Raw genomic sequence first — 27,621 nt, forward strand, 5'->3', positions numbered from 1 at the left:
TGAAAAAAATGACATCAATATTCATTTTTTCAGTGAATTACCAGATGCTGTTAAAATAGGATATAGACAGAGTAGTTTGCAGTCTCATCACTATATAGATATTGTCTTGAAAACCAACGAAAAAGTCTGACAATTATAATAATAATAATATTGATGCCAAATATTGACACAGTTACCGTCATCATCATTGATCTGAACAATAGCCACAGTGGTGTTGAAATCTATGAATGGATTATTGAAATTACCACTATCATCTTCTTCAGAATAACGACAATCCTTCTTGTGTTCATTAATCATATCTGACCAAAAAGGAACAGTGGTATTGTGAATTGTGTATTGTCTCCAGGAATTTCAAAATATATGATTGTAGCATTGAAATCTTTATCTAGAATAAAAAGAATGAAGACTTTCTTTGATATATAATGACATACCTTCTGCTGGTCAGTGGGGTAAGGTACAGTAGTAATATCATTTAATACAGGAAGATTTGTTTCACTGGCTCTTCTCATGTTATAAACGTCATAAGTAAGAGATGTTAGTTTCAAATACACACGGACATTACTCATCCCTTATTAATTATCACACTAGCACTCTGACCTTCAACATTTTCAAAGAATGAGCTATTGAGTCCAATTTTTAACTCTGTCAATGGAATATGATACTATGAGTTGTTAGCAGACATGGGGCAAGCACTTGAGTGCTTGTGCTTGAAAGCACTTTAAGCACCTTTTTTGGAATGCTTGGAGGTGCTTTCAAGCATTTATTATATATAAAGCATTTATGCTTGTGCTTGTGCTTAAGCACTTTATAGCATTAGTGCTTTAAAGCACTTTATAAGCATACTTTTAAGCACAAAGGCTGCAAGTTCTTTGTGGACTTAGCACATCTATTAATACTCTTTTGCTATCAGTCTGTTTATCCATCATTAGCAAATATAACTACAACTGTGTTGGGAGTTCCTGTATCTTTTTATGTAGTAGAGCAGCTGTTTTAGTGTGGCAAGCAAGATCTTTAGGCCAGAGAGATGCCGACTGGTAGATACTATATTCTATAACTAATGTTTATATGATCTAACAAGAAGTACTTAAAAGTTGACTTAGATAAAAGAATTGTTTATTTGAAGGACATTTTTTGTCAAAAAATGCTTGTGCTTGGTGCTTCAAGCATTTTTTAAGTGCTTGAATTTGTGCTTCAAGCACTTATTTTTTAGAAGCATAAATGCTGTGCTTGTGCTTAAGCTCTTTTATGAATGCTTTAAGTTGTGCTTCAAGCACTTCAGTAAATGCTTGCCCCATGTCTGGTTGTTAGTGTAGAAACTTACTATCATTATCTGTATTTTTGATGATAAGATCATGAATACCATGTAATCCTATAACATTTACTGGATTTGATATGAGACGAATATGTATCTCCTCTAATCCTTCACCACCAATGTTATCCTTTTTAATTCTTATTTTTAGAATTTGATTTATTGGTAATGAAACAGCCGTGTAAGTAAATGTCTGTTCACTATGCTCAAAATCAACTCCTATAATATTTGGAATAGTCACAAGTATATTTGCAGATATATAATTTACCTGAAGAAGCATTTGATGAGGCGATAACAGTAGATGTGAGTGTAAAGGTGCTTAATGGTGAGAATGAAGATACTATAAGAGTATTCATATTCAGTATCTGATTCATTTAATGATATAGTGTTTGATTCAATCCATAACTACAAAAGAAATGGAATTAACAATATGTAATCCTCTCCACATAAATTACTGTGGCAATGCTGGCATTGTTCTGATACTTCTCCATCACGAAATGTCACAAAACATCTGGACTTGTACAACGTACTAAAACTTGATTACAACATTGTTCTTCATTTGTTAAAACCAGAAGTAGAAGATGAACATACATTACAACATAACATATAAATTGGGAATGAGCTCCTGATGAAAATGAAAAATACAAATAAAACATTTACAAGTTAAAACTTTACCTAACAGTGAAAGAAGAACCAGCAAACATATGATGAGGGCATTTGTACGTATGCACCCCCGAGAGTACAGCTATCTACGCAGCAACAGAAAGTTACGTGTTAATTAAAAGCGGGCTAATTATGCGGCGGCCGACTACCACAACACAAAGAGAATTAGAGACTTCTACAAACCTTACCATCTGTCGTTTTATAGTACCCACTATTAAACTCAGGAAAAATCAGTACTTTGAAGTGTACTAAAAAAATCAATAACGCATTGTAATAATAATACTGAATTGATGATAAAAATATATTGTAATTTTTTTAAATAAAAGAACGAGTGGTTTATCAAGACGTTTGAGGTTTCAAAGTGATGTGCTTGTCCAGATAATTCTATTTAATTAGAGCATAAATATATTATGATAGTAATAGTATTTTACATACACAAGCTAATGTAACATCTGTTTCCCTCAGTAAACATATCAAGTAGAGGAGGATCTGAACTTAATTGTAATAGCTGAGTAAGGTCATTTGTCTGGGTTGTACCAAAGGCTGGCTTCTAAATTTAAAGAAAGATATTTTCATATTGTTTATTTCTTTATCTTGCATTCTTACAGTTTCATTTAAGTCTAATACTAAGTACCCATCATTATTGCTCCGTACTGTGACTGTCTGGATATCACCTAAGATTTCCTCTCACAGTTAAGCTATTATCCTCAACCTGAAAAACAACTATAATTAATGAATTGTTTTTAATAATCTCCCACAGGTGTTCCATTTTCTGTTGAAGGTGTCCTAAGGAGGGACTTGGTATTGGTCTAGGTAAAACTGCTGCAAATGGATGAGAAGGCTGTTCTAGACTTGTAACTATAACAAGTTCTATTATTGTATACAAAAGGACAACTTTACTTGAGACTCCATTGAAGAACACAGAGGATGTCTCAAACCTGTTGACTTTGGTGACCCTAAACTGGAGAATTGTGACTCAACACAGTTGTTGGTAATAATTTTCAATTATTATATACCTGGTATGCTCATGATCTATTAAACTAGTATCTGTTGTTACTCTGTATAAATAAAGTCATTATATTGAACTGTATACCATTTTTTTACTTCTCTGGACGAACAAACTGAGTTGTATATTCAACAGATAGCTTACTAAGCCATAAGGTGATGATATATCACCTAATGTAGCACTCTGCACATCTAGTAGGAATATCTCTCAATATTTACTATGACAAATACTTACCTTCACTTATTAAATGTTCAGTAAATCCCAGAAGATATTCTATATCTAAGAAAGAAATCGTATATTATGTTTGTCTTCATACACCTCTAACCCAAATTTAATGTCTTCATTTTTACGTGATAGTTGATATGATGGTACAGCTCTTGTCATTGCTATTAGCGATTTTAATAGTAGGGACATTCGAGGATAGAGAGAATGTTGATACTGAGACAGTCACATCACGCTTTGATGTATCCAAATGAATTGTCCATACTTCTAATGTAAAGTTATCTCCCTGAAATAGATTAATACTAGCATTTCAATTAGATATTTGTTGTTTACCTCTGGTGTTTCTATTGTTTATTTCAACATTAATTGGAAGATTATGTTGAGGTAATGAGGGTCTATGTTTTTCGTTTTAATTCACTGACAATATCTCGTTTATCAGGTAATACAAGATTAAACTAAACAAGTAACAAAACATTGACTATCATAGATTATACATGAACATACCCATTCTGTTTTCATTGGGATTACATCGAGTACGCAGTTTTTTATTCCCCTCACGTGATTGAATAATGACTTGGACGCCTAATACACAATTAATATATGTAAGAATAGGATAACTACCTTTTGAGTGAAGAATTTTAGATACTTATCAAATTCTCTCTTTTCCTGTGACTCGCCATTTTTGTTTACTACAAAGATCACGACACCGGCCCCCTGATAAATTCATAACTATTGAGAACAATGGCTGCTGCACTGCATCACTTTTTCTTGCTTTTCGTTGTAATTGCAACTACAACAGCCTCCAACTTACTAAAATATCGAGGTAAGATTACTGTTATTATTTTAATGCAATAAAATTTTTTTGAATTGATGTAGTCTTCTTCTCTTTCTTTGAATCATACTCACTATGGTAGCCAATTTTGTATTGCTTTTCCATACAATGAACAGTCATTACTGTCTCTGATAATATCAACAACAGAAAGTATTCCTGTAGCATTTAATGTATCCTTCAATTCTTTGAAACCATTAGCGATCAATAATTGATGGGCAACCAACAGCAATAACGCTGAACTCTGCATTGTCAATATCATGACAGACACAACATTAAAAGGAATCAGTATTCATACTATTAATGAGTCTCAGTCAATTAGTGTAATTGGTATCAGTACTGGTAATAGTGGACAGATGTATTTTTTAGCACTACCTATTACTACCTTTCCTGGTATATCACGATACCAAAATGCTCAATTCTCAAGTTCTATAGAGGATACATCAAGTTTAGATTTTTCAATGTTTGTAATGTTTACTTGTGAAAGGAATGGAATAGTACCATTTGTTCAAGCTCCACCTTCATTATCAAAGTTAGCATCAGTACGTGATATTTATCGACTATTTCTTGATTCAAGAGAAACAGTTTGAAGACCGTCCAACACCATTACTAGAATGAAGCAATTTGAGACATTTTCATTTTGAAAATTCACCTTTGATATGACAGGATTATTTGCGTGGTCAAATCTTCCTTTGGATTCATGGCTTCACACAGCTGTGTAGTTACCAACAATAATAAAAGTTGTAATCATTTTATTGGAGCAAAAATACCTCCATCTTATACATGGTTACTTGTTTCATACACTTCCTTTTAAAGGAAGAAATTCTGACTATATAATTAAAATCCTTCCTCGATACTCGACAACACTACCCTTAACTGGACATGTGGCATAATTCCACTATCACATTGTCGGATTTGTTAACAGTTGAAGGTATTAGTATTGATATTCTAGCTCAAAGTGCATGTTCATTTTGAAGCTGATCGTCCAGTAGCTGTTGTGCCATATGCAAAAGGCCCTTTAAATATACTGTCGATTCTACAATGGTTTGGATTGCACCAGTTTAGTCAACATTTGAGCAGACATGCATTCTCTACTGAGTTGTTTAGCATTAGCTTTACACACTATATATCAGTGACTGTATTAGCAAGGTACTTTGATCCTAGTGCCATATTACTAGATGGTACACCATTAGAGACTAATACTACTGAATGGAGTACTATTGACTGTAGTCAAAATGGTCCTTGTGGTTATGGTATTAGTAAGAGAGTTAGCATTGGTACTCATATAGTTTCAAACATACAAACCCTAATGCTTCCATTAATGTCATTGTATATGGTTGCAAATTGAAAAAGGCTATGCCTACCCAGCTGGATTTTGGTATGAATCCTATAGGAGGTAAGTATTACATATAGTACAGTAAATTGGTGTTTTACTCACCCAAGTTTATCAAACTGACCATCTGTGCTTTACCATTAGTTGCCTTCTCTTTGTTATCTCTTTTGTCTGTTAGTATAATAAACCAAGAAACCCATAGCAATAGGAAGACTCCCATTTGGAAGTTGGTATTGCATTAGACAAACCACAGTTTGTCAACTAATGACCATATTTGGAAGTTTTTATCTTTGACATTTATGAATAATTTGCTTATGGGCTCCTGTATATATCTATTCACTTCATTGTATACCTCTTTCTCTAGTGCCTGCTATATCATTTGGACAGAGTCTATTTAATGGCTCTGAATCAAATGTTAATGTAACCATCACTTGTTTGAGAAGTGGGGATATTTTTAGGGAGGTTGAAATAAAAGTAGAGATACGTGCACTTGGAACCAGATTCTGGTAAGTTTTTAACATTCATCTCATATTTTGAATAGTGTTTTACAATAGCATCTAATGATTTTCTGGCAACAGAAGAGATTGTGTACTTTGATTATGGACAAACTACTTCCAATGTTACTTTTTATTGTACAAGATGATCTACGAGTTGAACCACTGGAGACTTTCAGCTTGTTCTTAAACCCAACAATGATAAAGATGTTGTTTTTCCTTGTGATGCAGGCTGAGCTGTTTTATTGAGATAATGATGGTATTTTTTCTGAGATTTGCTTCCTTGCAGTTATCTTTTTTTTTAGAGTTGGTGATTGAGTTTGATAAACCATCTTACACTGTATTGGAAGAGTCAGATGAGGTTACCCTTCTACTACGTTCTAATATACCCCTTCAGGACAGTGGAGTTAGCATCTTTATTTCAACTGAAGATGGCACAGCATTGGGTATTCATGACAAAATTTAAGTAACATCTTTTGATTTCTTATTAGAAACATGGATTATGATCGACGTAATCGTGATCTTGAAAGTCTTCTCCCTGGTACTTCCTCATGGCAAATTAAATTAAATACAGAATGACAACAATGTTGAACAACTGAATATTCTTTGTCAGGTTTGAAGTTAGTAGTGCTACTGTTCCTGTTAAAAGAAGAAATGAGCGAGTTCAAGTCAACATCACAGACCAAGACTGTCAGTTATATGATTGATAATAGACACTAATTATTACTCTCTTATTGTAGCAATTACTGTACAATTTTCTTCAATCTCTCTCAATTTTCCTGAAAGAAATGAAGGAATTGTTACAATTACTAAAACTGGTGAAAACATAATACCATTAGACGTGCTAGTGACAAGCTCAGATATAACAGCATTAGGTTAAATTGGAGACATTTATAGAACATTGTTTGTAATTATCATTATTTTATTTCAGCATATGTTGACTATGTTCCAATAAAAGAAGTGAGAATAACATTTGCATTTGGACAAAGTGTCAAGAGTCTAAATGTAACTATATTACAAGATAATTTTTCTTGAGGAGATGAGATGTTTTTTCTCAACCTAACTGCAACTCAAGAATATAGTAATCATATCCTCCTTGGCTCTAATCCTCCATATACTGTTGTCACCATGAGAGGATGATGATGGTAAGTCTAATATTTGTTTTGTTTGATTGTTAACATAAATAGCTGTTACTGTGGGTTTTACAAGAGAAACTTATACGGTGGATGAAATGAAAGAAGTGTCACCATTACAATTGAACTGAATAGTGGAATGCCTTTAGAAGCTTTTTGATACATTTTGAAACGTTTGAACAACAAGCAAAAGAAGGTAATATTTTAAGATTTGCTTTGTCTTGAGGCCAGGCATTAGTTCCACAAGAGAAAGGATTTACTTTCTAGTGGATTGTCCTTATCTCAAGTATTTTTTTGTTATATTTTATTGACCCTTTATTTCATTTAGATAAAGACTATTTTCCAATTGACAAAGATTTTTGTTTTTCCTGGCTAACAAATCATTCATTGTAGTATCTATTAATATAACAAATGATGATATAGCAGAGATGGTGTCTGAAGTTTTACATGGTGTCTTTGTCTGCTTCATTAATGACTCCATTTTTGGTTAACTGAATGATTCCAGACAACAGGCTACTGTCACTATCAACGAAGATGATATAAGTAGTGTGGGTGAAAACAAATAAGTAGTTTATGCACTTGACTGTCATTCACATTCACTCATTAATTAGGGTGTTGGTGGTTATGAATCCTATCAGCTATTCAGGCAGAGAAGGGGATGATCCTGTCCATGATTAAGTTGATTAAGACGGGTGTTGCTGATACATCTGTTATTGTGGTACTTGGAGCTGTAGAGGAACAGCTATTGGTATGACAATAATGCCATTATGATATATAACTTTTAATTGTCTTACAGAAGGTACTGACTTTGAGTCTTTATCAGGAAGTGTCATATTCTCAGGAATGAAACAACGAAATTTTATCCACTCAGAAATTAGTAGATTCTGAAGTAGAAGTGACAGAAACAGTTGGAAATTATACTGTATCCACTAAGTGGTCCAGTCAATGTTGATCTCAATCAAGTAGCAACAGTCCATATATTTGATCTCAATGGTAAGTCTCTTTAATATAGCTACTAATTGTTACATGTCTTTTTGTAGTTGCTGTGATTGGATTTTCTGCTGCCAATTATTCAATTGGTGAAGGTCAATCTGTTCAGGTCATAGTAACAGTAGTGGGTACTCTATGTTAATACTACCACAATCATCATCAATACTGTTCCTGGAACAGCTGGAGGTACTTGTAATACCCCATTACTAAATGATTATTTAGATTAATTAGAGAAGCTATCACTAAAGATGATCAGAATATATTTTGCTTTAATGTCAGGTTGTTGTTGAGCATGTTCAGTTGTAAATTGTACCTCTGAGCATGGGTTTTATTATCCTAGTGACCAGTTTACTTTGCTATAGAGCTTTTTGTCTAAAAACAAGAAATCTATGCTTTATATTTAAATTTGAAAACAATTGGGTGCCATTTACTAATTATATTCTTGAATGTATTGAGCATGCTCAGTAGGGATAATTTACTACTGAGCATGCTCAGTAGGGATAATTTTCTACTGGCATGCTCAATAGTACACAATCCCTATTTGAGCATGCTCAGTAGGGATATTAATTTTGGTAAATTATCCCCTACTGAGCATGCTCAATACATTGAATGATATAATTACCCTCAATTATAAAAATTACAATCTGAACATAATTTTTCTATAGTAACAGTAGTGGGTACTCTAGTTAATACTAAAGTGGCCTGTCTTAGGATAATAAAAACCATCATTACTTATTTTTTTTTTATGCCAACACTACAGCATGTTCAATCTATTTAAATTTTCAATGAATAATAATTGAAATAAACCTAATTATGTCACCTATTTTAATTTTTAGAAAAAAAAAAACAAGTAAACTATTTTATACTTTCCTTTATTTAGAGACAGATTTTAATTCTATAATGATGAAGTTATGTGTCTTGCCTGTTAATACAAGCAAATATGTCATTAACATTGATATCAAAGAAGACATATATTTGAAAAAACGAATCTTTCAGAGGTAAACACTCAACCTTGAAGAAGGAAGTCAAACTGTGTTAGGAAAAATCTCATACAACAGAAATAAATATTTTTGATAAGATAGTATGTAACATTGTTGATGTATTATGGTATAGTTAAAATGTATTCTTATCTGACAGATGTCACACTTACATTGACTGGTAGAGAGGTGTTAGTCAGAGAGAAGAGAAAAAAATTATTTTGATGGTGGAAAAATTTGGTCAAGCAGAAATTGACATTCCTATTTCATTTTTGCCTATAGATGGTTTCAGCTAAAAGTAAGTCAAAGAATGATTATTGACAATACATTTGTGTGAATGCTGTATTTTAATTCATCGTTCTTTTTCTACTCCCAGGAGGAGCAGATTACATTGCAGTTCTAAAATCAGACTTTATCACAAGTAACATGTCCTTCCTGAATGTCTCCTTTCTGTTAGTTGATGATGACATTGTTGAAGATGAAAGAGAAGATTTCCTTGTAGTGATGTTTGTTACAGCCAATTACAACATCCTAACTGAAGTCACTACAAAAAATTATCATACTTGATGATGACTGTAAGATGTTGTTTTGAACTATACAATTTAAGATATCTTTAGTTGTAGAAGTTTATTTTGATCCTCTTGTTTATAACATCAGTGAAGATATTCCTAATGGGAAGTTACTGTCAAGTGGGAAGGACAGTTTGCAATTCCTCTCAGTGTGCAATAATGACTATTAAAGATACAGCTAATGGTATAAATTGACAATTTGTCTTTTCAGAATTTTTATTTCTCTTTTGAAATAGCTAATGAAGATTCCAACCATTTTCAGAGAAATTGAACTTAAAAGTGATGCTAATTCTAAGACACTACCTTTTATTGTTAATGGAGATTTTATCTATGAGACAGGTAGAAAATTTTTTACATGTGTTTTCAATGTTACATCAAATCGTATCATGATTAGAATGGCTCAGAAAGAGTAACAGTCAAATTCTTGATGGAAATGCAGGCAATAAATCTCTAGCCATTCCTGTTCTATTTGTCTATCTCTTTTTTCTATAGCTCTTATTGTTGTTCTATCAAGTAATGATAGGACATTTATGAAAGTGAATGTTTGAAGCACAAATTACATTGAAGTAACTGGAGTTAGGGAAGCATCAATTCCATTCAATTTCTTTACACATGATGGTTCAGCTAAAGTAATAAGTCTCTTATTCTCAAAATTAAAATTACATCATTTTATAGCTGACTTGATTATCACAGAATTACAAGACTTTTTGAAATTAATATTGCTATCAAAACAAAATAGTTTTAATGTACCTTTAATAAATGACAACTCAAGTGAAGTTGCTGAAACTTTTTTTCGCTGAATTTAGTTTTGATGATAGTAGGATACTGTCATTACTTGGAAAGTTGTCTGTAACTATTCTTGATGAATGAAGGTTAGTCAGTTTTCTAACAATCTGACTTTTTCTACTTGTTTCATTATGTATAGCTGTCATTATCTGCCTCTTGAAAAATTATCTTATGAACTGGAAGGAAAATGAGACTCTATCAATCAAAGTACTACAAATTGGAGCTGTTATTGGTAATGCTGAAGTGGGTGGTCACATCTCATGATCTTCAAGCCCTTTGTGAGTCACTTGTGCTAATCCATGCAACTATTCATCTCCACTTATAGCAAATAGGGTGGGGATTACAAAGAAATTTCAACTACAATACAATTTTCTCCTCAAATTACTGAGAGGTTCATTGTAGTTGAAGCATTAGAGATTATTCTTTGAAGATGTAGAAATGTTTTCTATTCAGTTATCCTACCAAATCCGGACACCCAAAGAGGAGTTGTAATTTCTGCAAAAAGAAGCACATGTCAATATCACTGATCAAATAGTAAGAGGATTTCTGTAATAAGGCTGTCAGTATATTCTTAATAGTTTTAGTGTTAAGAGGAGATAATGTGGTTACAAGTGAAGACGAGGGTAATGTTGCAAGTTTGTCTTCAGGTTTTGACTGTCAATACATTTGATGTTTGAGCTTTCACCGTATGTTTGTAACTCCATTACTTGATCCAGCAACAAGGTATGTTGATAAAATATACAGATTCAGTAAGTGGCATTTCTCTATAGATGGAGTAGATTTTAATGTCACACTGCTCAACTTGTAACTCTAATCAGAGGAATGCCATCAATTTGTTTCAACATTTCTGTATTTCCTGACAATGAAGAAGAACAGAAGAGCACTTTTGGTCTCCTTGATCCAACCCTTATCTGGTCGGGTTCAACTCTCATCTACAAGTCTTACTCAATACTGTCCATTGTCAGCAATCACAGTGACTATTCAGCTGCTGGTATAAAGTAATATATTGTTAGAATCTACTTATTATTATATTTCAGATCGTTCTATGCGACATCTTTGTGCAGTAGAAGACTCTATGGTTGTCACTCCTTTTCCTAAACCTTAGCAAGTTCTTCATCATATGTTACCATGGCAACGTGAACGCATTGTCCTTCGTGAAATGCAATCTAACCAGCTCATTTGTTGTCACGGCCGACCACAATCCTAATATTTGATGCTTTCTCGAGTTGGAATACGTGTGAGAGCCAGTGTGGTTCTTATATCCGAGGATTTAAACGTAATGGTTGATAATCAAGGGTCTCAGAACGACATAGGGGTATCTCAAACAAATGATACCTGTGTCACAAACAGTGTCAGTATCTATAAAATTCTTTAGGCCTAGATATAGCTATAACATATAACAAAGTTCTTGCTAACAAGACGTTACTTGTTAATGCAACAATTACAATGGCAAAACTGTTTGTGGTCTCTGTGGTATGTTAGATGGCACCCTTGTCTACAGTGATGGAAAGACTCAAGTGACAGCAAGAGACAAAAATGTAATTACTACTTTTGCTAAAAGTTTGGTTAGTTAATCCAGGAGAACATATTGTTGGAGAAGATAGGACAAGAATGTGGTAAGACAGAGCAATGTTTTGATGTACTGCTTGTTTTCTCTTACTAGGTATTTTTGGGCAATGACAGTATAGGTTGGTGATCCTCTCTTTGCAATACCTCTATATCTGTTTAACACATCATTACATGATGTATCATTATGTTTTGAAATCCATGGAGCTATTGGGAAAACATTCAATCTTATTTTCTGATCGATGTGTTTCTGTGAATGCTCTATATGATGCCATGAACAAATCCTTAGATGCTAATATAATTACATCAATTGGTGTCAAGGCTGTTGATGATCAGGGGCAATGTATTAATATTATAGTGAGTGCGAAGGACCAGTGTAATCCACAGATAAATGGAGTGCAAGCTCTGCGTTATGATCAGTCAGGAATATTGTGGCAAAAACACATGAGTCGAGTTAAGCTGTCCAGTGCCAAATTGTGAGGAAGTGGAGCAGTTGGTCATGTGGGTCTTATGTGAAGACATTTAATGGACAAAAAATGATAGACTTTGTTTGTAGTAGAGGCATTAACTTAAGTCACATCTTCACATGGTTTAGTAGGTAAGCCAATTTGGTAAACAACAACAGTTGCTTTTGTTGTAATTTTTTTTACTTTTAACAGTGAAGTAGACTATAAGATGGAAGCATAATACATCTCTTTTAATAGGACAATTTTGGAATATTCCAGTGACTGCTCATAATTACCATACTGAACTACGTGATGACATTAAAGATGACTATGACCCAGATAAGCTATACCTGGTAAAAGTAACTCCACCCAGTGGACACACCATCAGGCAGTTTATTGGAGAGCTCTACCATCGAAGTTGGGGGACCGTACTTTGAAATATTGTATTTATGCTGGAAGTTCACAAGGAGGGAGATCAATAGACATTGCTGGCCCTCGAGATAGTGTCATTGAGGAGTGTATACAGATTATGATGTTACTGATGGTTTAGTTGGCACAAACTTTAAGTATTCTCAATTGATACTTCACTCTGCTGAAAATACAGCCTCATGTTTTCTTTGTAAATATATGATGGCAATTTACATATGATTAATTTGTACAATGCCAAACATGTAAGGATCTTGGTAAAATTTTAAATTCATGGCATTTTTTATTGACAAAATTTTTAAGTCAACTAATGAGACATCATGTGAAATCACTCAAATGTGAATGGTAAACTAGTGTATGCAGAGTTTCTAGCTACTATTGTACAGCTGACTTCTATATAACATTTTGATTTATCACAACATGGAGTAAGCAAAGTCTGTTTCAAACCGACTGGTTAAAACGTAATCAGAATACTTTCCCTCAATCACAGAATCCCCATACATAGTTCCAAACTCTACTGCAGCACCACCTTGTCCAGTGCCTGCATAAAGACAAGGCCCAACACTGTTTGTCCCAGGCACGTACATATAATTCAGTACAACTCTCTTGTGGGTATAGTTGTGCCATTTCTTGGAGGTGGAGTCACGGTAATAACCATAAGGTCGTTAACACTATAAATTGTTGGGTCTAGTTGACTAATAATTTGTTGATCATCAAATTTCTTAGCTTGCAGTTAATATTCAGAATTGACCTGTATGACAGACAAAATATGTGATGTTATTGTCTGGGTAATAATTAAAATATTCAGTTTTTAGAGTAAATATTAGTAGGTCTAAAACATAGATACTTTCTGTTTCTAATTAAGGCACATTTGCATGATCCCATAGTTGGGTTTCTAATGCCTAACATATTACATTACTTACTTTAAAGTGCATATACAAATATACAGTTTAATTTGTTACCTAAAAGCCCGTGAGATAAGGGCGGAGATTAACACCACGAGAAATATCAAATCTCATCATCAATTCATTGTTAATGTTTTGACAGGTGATCCACATGACCAATGGAATCTTGTCACAATTGGGCACAGACACACGTACTCGAGACATCATACGTTGTTGACATAGATTCCATTCAACATTTATTTCACCTCCAACTGACAGTGCCTGTCCACCAACAGTTGTAACACATATCCCGTATTAGAGTCTTGTACAATGTCAATATTTACACAAGAATTAGTGTCATCAGAAGCTCTATATGCCTATAGCACTAATGATATTGCCAGCAGTAGGATCTGACATGGAACTGTATGCTGCACTAACAGATACACACTTGTCTGAAAGAAGATTGAAATGTTTTCTAGCTTCTCCATGAATTTCGTAGCACAAAGCATACTTGCACAGTTCCTCTCCAATCCAAAAGAGCAGCTTCATAAAGTGGATCGCCAATTATAGTATCATTTTTCAAGACAGCTATTAAAAGTAAAAGTAATTTTTTTATATGTAAATGATTAATACTTACCGCATTCTCTTCTGTCCTCTCTGAGAACTTGTTTGATATGGTTGTCGTTGCCAACTGTTAGCAAATGCATTTACTTTAGTTTGGTTCATTAGATCAGTCAAACGATTACCATCAGATGAGACTAGTGTTTCCATTTGTATTACCACATAGACCACACAATTCAATGTCTGGTTCTGACGTATATAGCAACAGAAGTAGATGTACGTTCAAGTACTAACGTACTCCAGACCGTAATGCCACTGTTACCTTGGTAAACAGTACTGTTTAGTAACTTCGTGTGGTGACAATAACTCCTCCAGTATATTAACGACCATGTTGTGCTGACAATAGTGAGACCTTGAGGTATATGATTTAGATTTTCATCAATAATGAGTGTTCCTTCAGGTACTTGAAGGCCTACTCTTCCAGTTGATAGATCACGTGATAAGAAGTCAGCAACAACAACAAATTTGGTGCCATTACAAGGCTTGGCTAAAATATGCTCACAGATGCCATGGAAGTGTACTTGGGCGCATGCTTTTGACCAGGAGTATGGGGAAGAAAAGGAGAGACTTAAGAGGTTCTTCAACAAGACACAGAGATTGATTGCGTTCTACAAAAAAATAACATTTTTCAGTATTGACATGTGTAAATTACTATCCATCATCCATCATCATCAATGATGTAAACTCTAGCAATGGCTCTGCTACCTACAGTAACTCGATTACCATAAACACATCATAACATCAGTTTGGATTTGCCAATTCAAAGTGTGCACGGAATATTCTCATCTTCATCAACTGTATCCTGTGTGATAGGAAATGGATGGCAAAAAACCACACTATGTCTATGTCTCAGCTGGGTAGAACTTTAATTTCACTGATATGTGTATAATCATCATTAGCTTTAGATAAAGAGCAAAATAAATATTATAAATATGTTGGATTATTTTCTGCTGACCTGTAGCAGTAGCAGAGCTAGTGTTTAGACGATATTAACATCAGTACTCAATGCCTTAGTTGTATTAACACAAACAGTAGCATCACCAATACTTTCAGGGTAACGATAATCTGTGGACTTGATGTTTAACTCTGCAGCTGTAGCAAGAGAGTTTAACAAGTAAATGTACTTTTGAGACTAAACTTACTGTCATCTTCATCAGTAATTACCCGTAGCTAAGGATTATCAGGTCGGTGAAAGGGAACAGTTATATTTTAACAAGAAACATTTCATCTTTTCAACTATATCATCATCAATGATAGTGAAAGTAACACAAAACAGACAAGGAATCTCTGTGGAGAGTAGCTACAATGAAACTAGCAAGTGTTTTCTGCCCTCATGCAAGTCTTTTGATATTCATTGCCATTGCTAGATATATATAAATACCTATGACACAACGATGAACTAGCAAGTCTTACTTCTGGTATCCACCAAGTCCTTTCTAGGGATGTGAATGTCACATTAACATCAAAAAGCTATTGTAACTGATCTGTTAAGACTAAGAAAACAGTCCACTGCAACTTTGTCTGACTCTGGCACTGTATTGTCTCCAGTTTTTGGAATAGTAATAATTTTCGCTAAAAGGACTACCTATTTTGTAATGTATAAAAAGACCAACTATATTTGATACTTACCCTTCGTATTTATCCTTTATAGTTACAATAGCTCGCTGAGGTGCTCCCCATTCATAGCCAAAGTGGATCGACTTTGTATATCAAAAGTCAAATCAAATGTTTCATTCCTTTCAAGGTACACACTTGTCATAATGAAATATTGTAAACTGCACAACAACGTATTGATGCTCTCTAAGAAATGACGATTCAGACTTGTGTTTCTGCAACAAAATCTCTTTGATCTGTCAGAAAAGAATACACAAGAGGTTGGAATATCACTGTATATGAGTATTCACTGATCATAAAAATGTCAAGGCATGACTGAACTGACCCTGGGCATATCCAATAAGGAAAGAGAGAAAGTTTTCATGAGGCTGTCACATCAATAACAACATCTTCATACTGCAACTATGTTCTTTGTCAGACAAAACATATACGGTTCACATTATCTTAGAAACACTAATCATTTGTGTGGTAAATGATATTTTCACCACTACATACAAATAAATATATATAGATATATATACTAAACTATTGAATTTATAGGACAATTACCATCATCATCAAGTATTGTAATATTTGCTATAGGACGATCAGTAACAGCTACATCTGGACTGCTTGTAATATTGAATTGTAATTTGGAATACTTCATTAGGTTCTCCACACCAGTTTCTATCCATCATCAGTTATATTGAAGTAGAAGCAAAGTCGAATCCTAAAACAGCATCTCTAGGAAACACTACACCAGTCCTTCTATCATAGGGGGAAGTCTTCTCCAACTAAAGTATATGTAAATCATTGTCAAGAGTTTAATAAGAGAAGCCTACTTGTAGCATCTTGTCCAGGTGTATATGGTACACGTTGTCTTGTACAATGTCAAATGTAAAATCTGATCTAGATTGACCAAACCACTCTTTACCAGGCAAACCTGACTCTCTCCTTCTTTCACTTTCATGAACAGTGACATTTTCAGTTTCTAAAATCTGACATTGACAGCTTAATGAAGAAGAAAACAAAGATAATAACTAATGTAACACGTTATGTAAACAATAATTACCTCACAGTCTGTTCTTGTAAGTCAGAAACTGTAGGTTAGAAAAGGTTTCTAGCAGCACCAATTACAAAAAAGGTATCATTGCCAGAAATTTGTCGAATTTCTTCAATTTCTGGCAGGAGTTGGCTTAATCAAAATTCCAAATATCTGTAATAATTTTATTTTCACGAGCATCTTTTGAGATAGCAATAGCAGATTGATTTTTAGGATTGGTTCTCCATCAATTACTAAAATAATTATGTCTCTTGCCTCTGGGCGACCTTTTGCCAATTCTTGAAGAGCTAAGTCATAGCAAGTAAATGATCGTTTGCCTCCTCTATTTCTACGGAAGTCGAATGTTATTAATTTTTTGCTCAATCTGAGATTTGTTATTAAATTCACGGAGTGTAATATCAACTTGAGTTCTGCTTCATCACTAAAATGTATCATTCCAATGTTTGTAGTTGTTTGACTGATGGATTGATACTGTCTTACGAAATTCAAAGCAAAACTTTTATTGGTTTGCTTCAGTAGATTCTTAAAGACTCGATACATCAAGTACAAGCATAATATCAGGAGAGATAATTGGACACATCCTATTATGAAAAGAATACAATAGTTAATACTATAGAGATGGGTTGACTTACTTATTTCATCTAAAATAGTTACTCTTATTTGACAAGTTCAGGTTGAAAATTGTACAGCAGTATTACTAGAACTTAGATCAACCAGAAAGTTTCGTTATCTTCTTGTCTGTTATCCCTCTCGGTTTATGACAATGTTTTTGTACAAACTTGAGTTTGTCCTGGTCTTAGTATAACTGTTTGTGGTGTTGATCAAAGTCATTGGCTATGTGTGTGGTGAACAACATAGATCGATTAATAGAATATATATCAGAGAGAGAGAGAGAAGAGCGAGAGAGAGGAGAGAGAGAGAGAGAGAGGAGAGAGAGGGAAGAGAGGGAGAGAGAGAGAGAGAGAGAGGAGGGGAGAGAGAGAGGAGAGAGAGAGAGGGGGAAGAGGAGAATAGAAATGTGCATTGAAAGATTGGAATAGGAAGTTAGATAAACTCCACTTTCAAGCTGTGTCTCTACCAGATGGAGGGTAATACTTTGGGAGTAAAACTGTATAGGAATATTTACTTGTGTGCCTACTGTTTACCAGCTACCTCAGCACACACACAGTGACCACACCAGCATTTTCAGGTATAGTAAACATTGTTTTTACCATTAGTGTTGGAGCTGTCAAATACAATAGAAATTGGTTTGTCCATCCCGTAGACGAACACCATTCAATCCATCAATCCCATATACAGATTCTTATGAGTATATTTAATTTGACTAATCAACTTACCGATTATTATCTGATATTTAGGTAAGTTAGTTGATGATGGTGTAGTCGTAAAAGACCAGAATTACCAGTGTTGATTGTTAAATGAAGTCCTTCATCAGTTTTCATATATTATCATCACAAGTATGTGACTACAAACACTCTGTTTGATTATTTGGTGTAACTGTCACTGTGTTACTAGTCCAGTAATATCATTTGCTATATAAAATAAAGTAGAAACATCTTTAATTTGCCTTGTTTCAATGCATTATATGATCATGTTTGAGACCTAAATATAGTAATGTTTTGATATTTTTAGTAACATTGTGTTTACACTAAAGGGAAGATGTAACTTGAATACCTTCAGCAGCAACAACTCCAGGTACTGGACTTTGACTTAAAGTACAAGTAGCAGATCTGGCAATGGGGTTTGATAAATGTAAACAACTGTTTGTGATGATCCTTCATTTCCTGGGTATTGTGGAGCACCAAATGAACAGTAAGAATCTAAAAAGTAATGAATATTTGAAAATGTTCCAAAGCAAGGGGCCATAACTATCATTATCTTGAATATTAACTAAAGCAGTGTTGTCAGAACCAACTAAGCCTGGTGTTGTTAGAAGTTAACACAACATTAAGCCTTCATTTCCTTCCAAGCTAAGTTGTCATCTACAATTGAAAAATTACGGCAAACCATGTTCACATTGTGAGGAAATATAAATGTCTGTTGGTCAGCTGGGAAGTCATCAGTGCTATTGGATGATAGTATAATGAATAAGAAATTGGGTTTGTACAGTCAACCTGTAGCACCTCCTCGTATTGTTGCAGTTTTGTAGTTTAGTTGGTAGTCTTTGTCTGTGAGACCAGTTCTGGTAACACAAATTTGAAGCTGTTCCATCTTCTGTACAGTAATATTCCTTGAGGAGATGGCAATGTAAATGTCACACCTAAATGTGGATTTGTTATAGCTTTAATGTGAAAGATTGTATCAAACTTACGGTCCTCAACTGAATCACTGATTTTTCTACTATTGCCACGTGGTCTAGAGAGCATGACACGATTACTCCAAGGCTGACCAGATGGTACTTCTAAAATAATGGTGAAGTTCTCTGTATTTTTCATCCATGTTGTCACTATTAATAATGCTTGAAATAATGATGATGAAAGGCCTGGTGTAAATCTGATTGAAGTGGCTAAACCTTCATTGTAATCTATTCAAACACCTAGTTAATAATAGCATATATAAAATATAAGTTTAATATTTACTAATATAAACCTGTAGCAGATCCATCTTGATAGTTTCAAGTTAACAACTATTGGAATAGATGTAGCACCATTAACAACTACTACAGGAAAACCAGCAGTAGTGTCTGTAGCCTGCTCATTAACTGTATACACACTTTGATTAAAAGCAAGGTTATAACTACAGAAAGAAACATGGAATTATAGCTGGTTATATCGGTGACACTTACTGTTACATCATTAATAGAAACCTGAGCATTATAACACTAGGGTCTCGAAACACACGTGGAGAACCTATCACTTCAAGATCAAGACCAAATACTTCAAAAAGTTCAAGAACATTGTCATCAATTATAGTCACATTAAATTGGAACTCCTGTTGATTAGCACTGATTGTTATATTCATATCAAAATCCTGTTAATCAGATCCTCCTAAAAGCAAAAAAGTAGTTAATGGACATGAATTACTACTAAAGTGTTTCTTACTGATAGCAAATCCATTTATTGGTGACTAAATTGTTTGTCAAATACTCTGATATTAAAAATCCTCAAAATATGGTTCAGTTATTGACACAGATACTGTGACATCGCCTCGTTCTTCATTGACATTGGGATTGGGAGCAGCATACCTGATATTGGATCCTGTAAAGGATATATACAAAAATAGTATATTTGTATATAAAGTACTACTCACTGTCAGTATCTTCAATTGTTATAGTAGATGTGGCAGAAGTTTGATCAACTGAAACTTTATCTCCTGAAACTAAACTTATTATTGCATAAAAAGTCTTCATCAGGTTCTGGTCTAGCATCATCAGTATAGTGATATTAAATGATACTGAGGTTTGTCTTGAGGGGATGACTATGTTCTGATTAAATCCACTATAATCACCAGGTTCTAATAATATCATGTATAATAATAAGATAGTATATAGATAACTGACTTTGTGCTGTATTAGGACTATCTCTAATATTAAGAGTGACATCATTAAAGACTGGTCCACTTGCTGTACAAATCACAGTAATATAACCTTTGTTCTCATTATCTCTGTAGTTATCTGTAGTGAATCCAATTGTAACACCTGAAAGAAAAAAATTATTTGAAATATGACCAAATACTGATGTATCTGTATTACAAACCATCAATGTCAATTATTCGAACTGTTTCTGTTTTTGAGTGACTGTCAGAGCTCCTCCTGATACAAAGGACATGATTGCATTAAATGTTCCGTTGGTTCAGGTTTCTGGGTTTGACCTGATAGTGACATTATACATGAATCCCAGTAGCTCCAACTTGAAGATCAACAAAACTATCAAAGGCCATATAATCTTCATTTCCTATGAAATGAAATGTCTACTTATCAAACTGTAAAAAAACTAATTAATGTTTACTTGTAGCTGATCCTGTGGATTGATCTGTTATTCTAATACGAGAAGACATAAAAGTGTTATTCTGAAATGTAACTGTTTTACATCGCAGAAGACATTATTATTGATAGGGATTGAAGTGTAATACCTGGTATAAGTAATATGGAGATAATCTGAGCAGCAACTCAATGTGAACTGCTAGGTGTGTACATCAGTAGCTTTCCTCATTCAAGACATGAACTAAATTATATGATGGATATGTGAACTATCTCCAGCTTGAAAAAAGATGTAATACCTATGGAAATATATTATTTGTTGACTATAAGTTATTAATGTATGGAGATAATAAAGATCGCTTGAGAACCATCAATGTATCCGTTTACATATTTCGAACATTATATTGATAGGATTGAAAAAGATTGTAATACCTGTTTATAGTAATTGGCAGAGCTAACCTCAACATCTGATATTTTGAACTGTTGCCTGGGGGTGTTTTGGTAATTTAGTCAGAGCTCCTCCTGACAAAAGACATGATAGCTCTAAATGTTTCAATTTGTTCAGCTTCTGGGTTTGACCTGATAGTGACATATATCATGAATCCAGTAGCTCCAGCTTGAAGATCAACAAAACTATCAAAAGCCATATAATCTTCATTTGCCACCTATGAAATGAATTGTTATTTATCAAAACTGTAAAACTAATTACTTTTACTCTGTAGATGACTGTGGTCTAATTCTGTGTTTATTCTAATACGAGAAGACATGAGAAGATGGTTGGATGTCTGAGCTCTCAATGTAACTGTTACATCAGTATTTCCCTCAGTAACATTATATTGGATAGGATTGAAAAAGATTGTAATACCTGGAAATATATTAGTATAAGTTATATGGAGATAATAAGATCGTTTACCATCAACATCTATATTTGAACCTGTTGCTGTGTTTTGAGTAATTGTCAGAGCTCCTCCCGATTCCAAAGACATGATAGCTCTAAATGTTTCAATTTGTTCAGCTTCTGGGTTTGACCTGATAGTGACTCTTATACATGAATCCCAGTAGCTCCACTTGAAGATCAACAAAACTATCAAGGCCATATAATCCGTGCATTTCCTATGGAAATGAATTGTCTACTTATTCAAACTGTTAAACTATTAATGTTTACTTGTAAGCTGATACTGTGGATGATCTATTATTCTAATACGAGAAGACATGAGAAGTGACTTGGGATGTCTGAGCTCTCAATGTAACGTTTACATAGTATTTCCCTCAGTAACATTATATTGGAATAGGATTGAAAAAGATTGTAATACCTGAAATATATTAGTATAAGTATATGGAGATAATAAAGATTCATTTACCATCATCATCTGATATTCGAACTGTTCTGTGTTTTGGTAATTGTCAGAGCTCCTCCTGATACAAAAGACATGATAGCTCAAATGTTTCAATTTGTTCAGCTTCTGGGTTTGACCTGATAGTGACATATACATGAAATCAGTAGCACCGGCTTGAAATTAACAACTTCATTAAAAGATGCATAATCCTTCACCACCTATGAAATCATCATTGGCTACTTTGTTGACTACAAAAGTTATTACTGTAGCTGTTACCAAGACTGATCTCTTATTCTAATAGATGAGAAGTGAAGAGAGGTTGGGATGTCTGAGCTCTCAATGTAACTGTTACATCAGTATTATTTCCCTCAGTAACAGTTTATATTGGATAGGATTGAAATAGATTCTAATACCTGCATGTGCTTAGAGTAATAATGTGGAGATAAATACAATATTTCTCACTGTCATCATCAAATAATAGTCAGTACAACACGAGATGGTACACCAAAATTCAGATCACTTCTTGGAACAAGTTCAACACCAAATGTTTCATCACTTTCAGGCATGGAGTCATCCATGAATGTAAATGAGGCATCTCCAAATGTTTGACCAGATACAAAAGAGACTGTATATGATTGTGATGTGGAGGTCTATGGAGTCACCAGTAGTTTCCACTGTAGAAAAAATAATGGATTTTATGTACCTCTTTATGACATGTTTAAATATTAAAAATATTAAGAATTAAGTAACACTATTGTATTTAACTTTGTGTTTTAATATAAAATATTATTTAAACTGACTTGTTGCTGCATTTTGTCCACTGAAGATAAACATAGAGGAGAGAAGAGACAGTTAATTAAACATCCAATACAATATTTATTGAGATAGTAAATTATACTTACTTGTAGTAAATGTTCTTAGAGTTACATTTGCTGATTGACTGACATCTCCCTGATCGATATACTCTAACAACCATAGGTCCTCGAGTGTTTTCTAGTTCTGATTCATTAAGTGCAACAAGTGAGTAGAATGTCTCTATATATTTAAAGAGTAATGAATAATCTTATTGTTTTATGTGCCACTCACCCCTACAGGATTCATGCCAAATCCAGCTGGATAGGCATAGCCTTTTTCAAATTCTCCAACCATATACAATGACATTAATGGGAAGCATTAGGGTTTGTATGTCGAACTCTTGAGTACCAATGCTAACTCTCTTACTAATACCATAACCACATGGATCATTTTGACTGGCAGTTAATAGTACTCCATTTAGTAGTGTTAGTCTCTAATGGTGGTACCATCTAGTAATATGCACTTAGGATCAAAGTACCTTGGTAATACAGTCACTGATAGTAGTGAAATGTGAAATCATCATTTTTTGTCCAGTATACATACTTACATTAGTAGTAAAGACATGTTTGTTCAAATATTGACTGATAGGAGCTACTAAAACCATATAGATCACCAAATTGAAGATTATTATCATGTTCATGTGAAAAACCATACTGCATGACAGCTACTGGTGCGATCAGACTGAATACAACAATAAGATTTACTGTTAGCTCAAATCTTTGCCTGTTTTCTACATTGAACTCATTAAATTGAAAGTTGAGATGTCAAAATTTGTTCCATCAGAGCAGTACACTGTGAGGAAGTACATTGTATCTTGGCCAGACCTTAAATACATATCTTCTCTTTCTTCAAATGGAGCCAAAAAAAAGTTATAGCCCATGTATAAGATGGAGGTATCTGTTCAATGATATGGTCAAAGGTATCTTCACCCGTTGTATTTCTGCACATTCATGTCCAGTCATAAAACCAATTGGTTGATTATTAGAGCTAACTCGAAAACCTGTAATATCATTCCTGCTTGCCCTTAGCAAACCTAGAGTGTTAAATTCACTCATTGTTGCTGAAGAAAAAGTCTTTTGATTTTGAAGTGCAAATCCGCCTTTTGTAATTACTTACTACAAGAAATGGATTTTCAGTTGAATATGTAATATCATCCTGTGCTATGTTACTACAAGCAACTACAGCTACATGCTGTTAAAACTTCGTGCTGATGCAGTTAGACTAGCATAGTCATATTGTAAAATTTGATTTATATTGTATTATTGGAACAGCTAAAAAGCCATCACTAGAACCAAAAGAATCACTAAATCCCATCACTTGAATCGTTTGACTGGAATTATTTGTTTCCACAATTATACCAGCTGAAGGATATTGCTGCATCCACTTTCTGGTACATTTTGTGACATATATTGTTCCCTTACAATTGTTTTTTCAGCTTGTGACGTACCGTCTTGCATAAGTCAGTATCACCAATCGAATTCGGTAACCAACTGGATTTGGGTTTTTGTAGTTATAAAGATTCCTAGACTTCTAGGAGCTTCTCTACCAATATTAGGTCTGTGTTTGCTTTGTTTCTAATGAAGGCAAAACAAAAAAAGTTTCCTTCATGTGAGACATCCATTGGGATACCTAAAGAATGAGTCGTTAAATGTCAAATATAGCAATAATAATACCTCTGGTTCTTTTGTCGATGTCCACAGTACATTGCAGAGACATAACAATAATAATACGGTCAAAAGAACAAGATTAATGCAATACGAATCATGGCGATCGATCGTTTCGACTTAACAGGCTGCAAAATGCAGCAAGACTGTGTTTGTTCTTTCGCTGAATGAAGGTTTGTTAGTAAGTGCGGCTGCGGCGCTGTTGCGCTGAAGAGAAGAAACGAAAAAGCGCACTGCGCCGCTTACCATCGCCGGACAAACGTGTAAGCTTTTATCACCGACATCAAAGGCAATGGTTAGTACGAGGAGCATATGTACATCTCTTGGTTATGGGACAAAGATGTTGTTTTGTTCTCAAAGACAAAAAAGTATATTAGAAGCTATTATTTAAGTTAATTATTTTTAATTAAGACATGTTTCATTTAGACATTAATTATTTCCAACTTATATTATTATATATATGATGCTCTCTTCTTAATAGTCAATTACCTAATAAGGAAACAAAGTATATTTTTAAATGGTTACATGCAGAAACAGTCCATATTATAAAGTCCATATATCAGTATTATTCATTGTTTTTCATTTTCAGTGATTGAACTATCATTACTGTCCATTATTTTGTACATAGTTTATTTACCACATAGTTAATAGTTCTTTTTCCTTATATAGACTTTGAATATGAATAATTGATATAATTATTATGAATTATTCATCGATATAATTATGTTTACATAGAAATAAACAACCACTCTAAATCATTCAAACACAACTGGCTCCTATTGTCTTTTAAAATAATATCGTTATATAAAAAAGGGGCTTTATAATATAAGCATGAAAAGACATAATTAATAGTATAAAAGTCAATAATGTCATTTAAAACATTAATGTACTACTGACAAGTCTCCATTCGTTTTCCGTACTTTATCAATCGAATCAGAAGACACTTGCTTTCTATCATAAACTAGCCCAAAAGACCAAAAAAATCCAATAATACAAGTGGTTATATTAAAGTCGGTCCCCATTCATAGTGGCAAGTCGAAAGGAAACGTGTGATGGTAATTATGAAAAACCTTCACCTATTGCTGCAAGGCTTACAAACCAATTTTTTCAGATGGATTAATTCTTTGATCATATGGTTTCTTCCCCCACAAATGAGCAGCACTGTTCACTAACCATGCCACATGGAGAGTACAGATATATCTGAATGCTCCACATATTAGAAAAGAGACGTACATTGGGTCATCCCAGAAATACCAAGGAATAAATGTTGGAATTAATACACTACAGATAAAAGACAACACAAAATAGTGCTTGCGTTAAACATAACGACTGGATCACGTTGCAAATCGGACATGTCTATATTCCTTCCTTTAATTAGAAACATCTGGATGTTTTTCGCATCATGAGCCTCCCATGTGAGCAAAGAAAAGAAACCTCTTTAGCATTGTGTGGATCTGCATGATTTCAGTGTACTTGTGATGAAGACGATGATCTCTACACCACTCCAATATATCATTCTGAAAGCGATACAATCAATAACATGAGCATAATTTGATACGGCATCGAGCTTTGTAGACTTGTGAGCCCAGAAACGATGGGCACCAGCTGTAACACCATATCCACTGAGAAGATAGTAAAGGCACAAAGAAAATCCATGTAGCCCAACTTGCAAATGGAGCAAGGAACATACCACAAACACCAAGAACATGAATAAGGAAATTTATAAAACATTAAACCACACCACTTGTGTCATTAAACCAAATGGTCCAGGTTTCCTTATTTCTCTCGATAAGTTTTCTTCAATTTGGGACTTAAATCAGATAAATCCTCTCTTCTTTCTTGCTTGACTGTTTAGGGATTTTCCATGGAGCCTCTAATATCTTGATTGATTCTTAACTTCGAGAGAAAGTACTGATATGATCCCAATGACCTTTATATCTTACCACGACGTAGAAGGTTAAGTTGAAAATGTGCCCTGTTTGATCAGATGGTTTGGTATAATGTGCAAATCAGGTGAGCTATAAAGGTCACCCATGCTTATAATAATTATATTCATCTTGATTTCCATCATTACAGATGGTGTACATGTGAGATCTTTTTTTTTTTTCATATGACACACCCTCTTTAGTAAAAATGTCTTCATCATTGTTACATCCCCCCCCCCCTATATCCCCTCCCCATTTACAGTTTACAGGGACCTGGACCTTGGTAAATGCTCAGAGATGTTCTGATGTTTTCAATACTTCGTGGTACACTGTCCTGTTAAAGATTCCAGCAATATCGTACATCATTACTTAATAAACTCATGATAATGGTGTCCTTTCTTGGTGAAGAAGTTTTTTATACTTTACTGGTACCATTTTATTATGTGGATATGTGATAGTTCAAATGGGTCGGCTGTTATCTGTTTTTAATGGCTATTGGTTTTTGTTGTAGTGGTTTCTTAAAAAAATTCTCTCTGTTTTACCACGGCCCAACCTTTCCCTCCGATATATCCTATTGAAAAGTGATAATGATTTGGCTTTTCCAAGTCATCATGCTATACTTAATGTTACTGTGCCCTGTATGTGTGGCTATATATTTATATCCATTTTGACTGGTCAATTTTAGCCTTGTCTTAGCTTTCTTTGCTGTATCACTATGTCTTTTCGTATTATGTTCTCGCGATTGTATTTAGGTGTTCATAGCCCTGCAGATATTCTTGTGGGTGAGAGTTATCGTTGTTTTGTTTTAGTGGCATGGCTGCAGTTGACAAATGGATTGCTTCTCATATGCAATGGTGAACAATTTATTGGATTTTTAATGTGTCTTATGTATTAGTATTAATGTTTTACATCCGATCCTCCAACCGACTACTATTATATTTATTGAAACTATTAGTATGGTATCTGTTGCTGTAGGGTGTGTGTGGTGGTTATTATATAAGTCCTTGTTTG

At 34.0% G+C, this 27,621-nt stretch overlaps 1 pseudogene; it reads right to left on the minus strand.

The window, feature by feature from the left end:
- The window catches only part of LOC121392735, a 40,857-nt pseudogene that overhangs the window by 8,759 nt on the left and 4,477 nt on the right, over positions 1-27,621 (minus strand).

Source organism: Gigantopelta aegis, unplaced genomic scaffold (genome assembly GCF_016097555.1).
Source record: "Gigantopelta aegis isolate Gae_Host unplaced genomic scaffold, Gae_host_genome ctg4396_pilon_pilon, whole genome shotgun sequence".
NCBI lineage: Eukaryota > Metazoa > Mollusca > Gastropoda > Neomphalida > Peltospiridae > Gigantopelta > Gigantopelta aegis.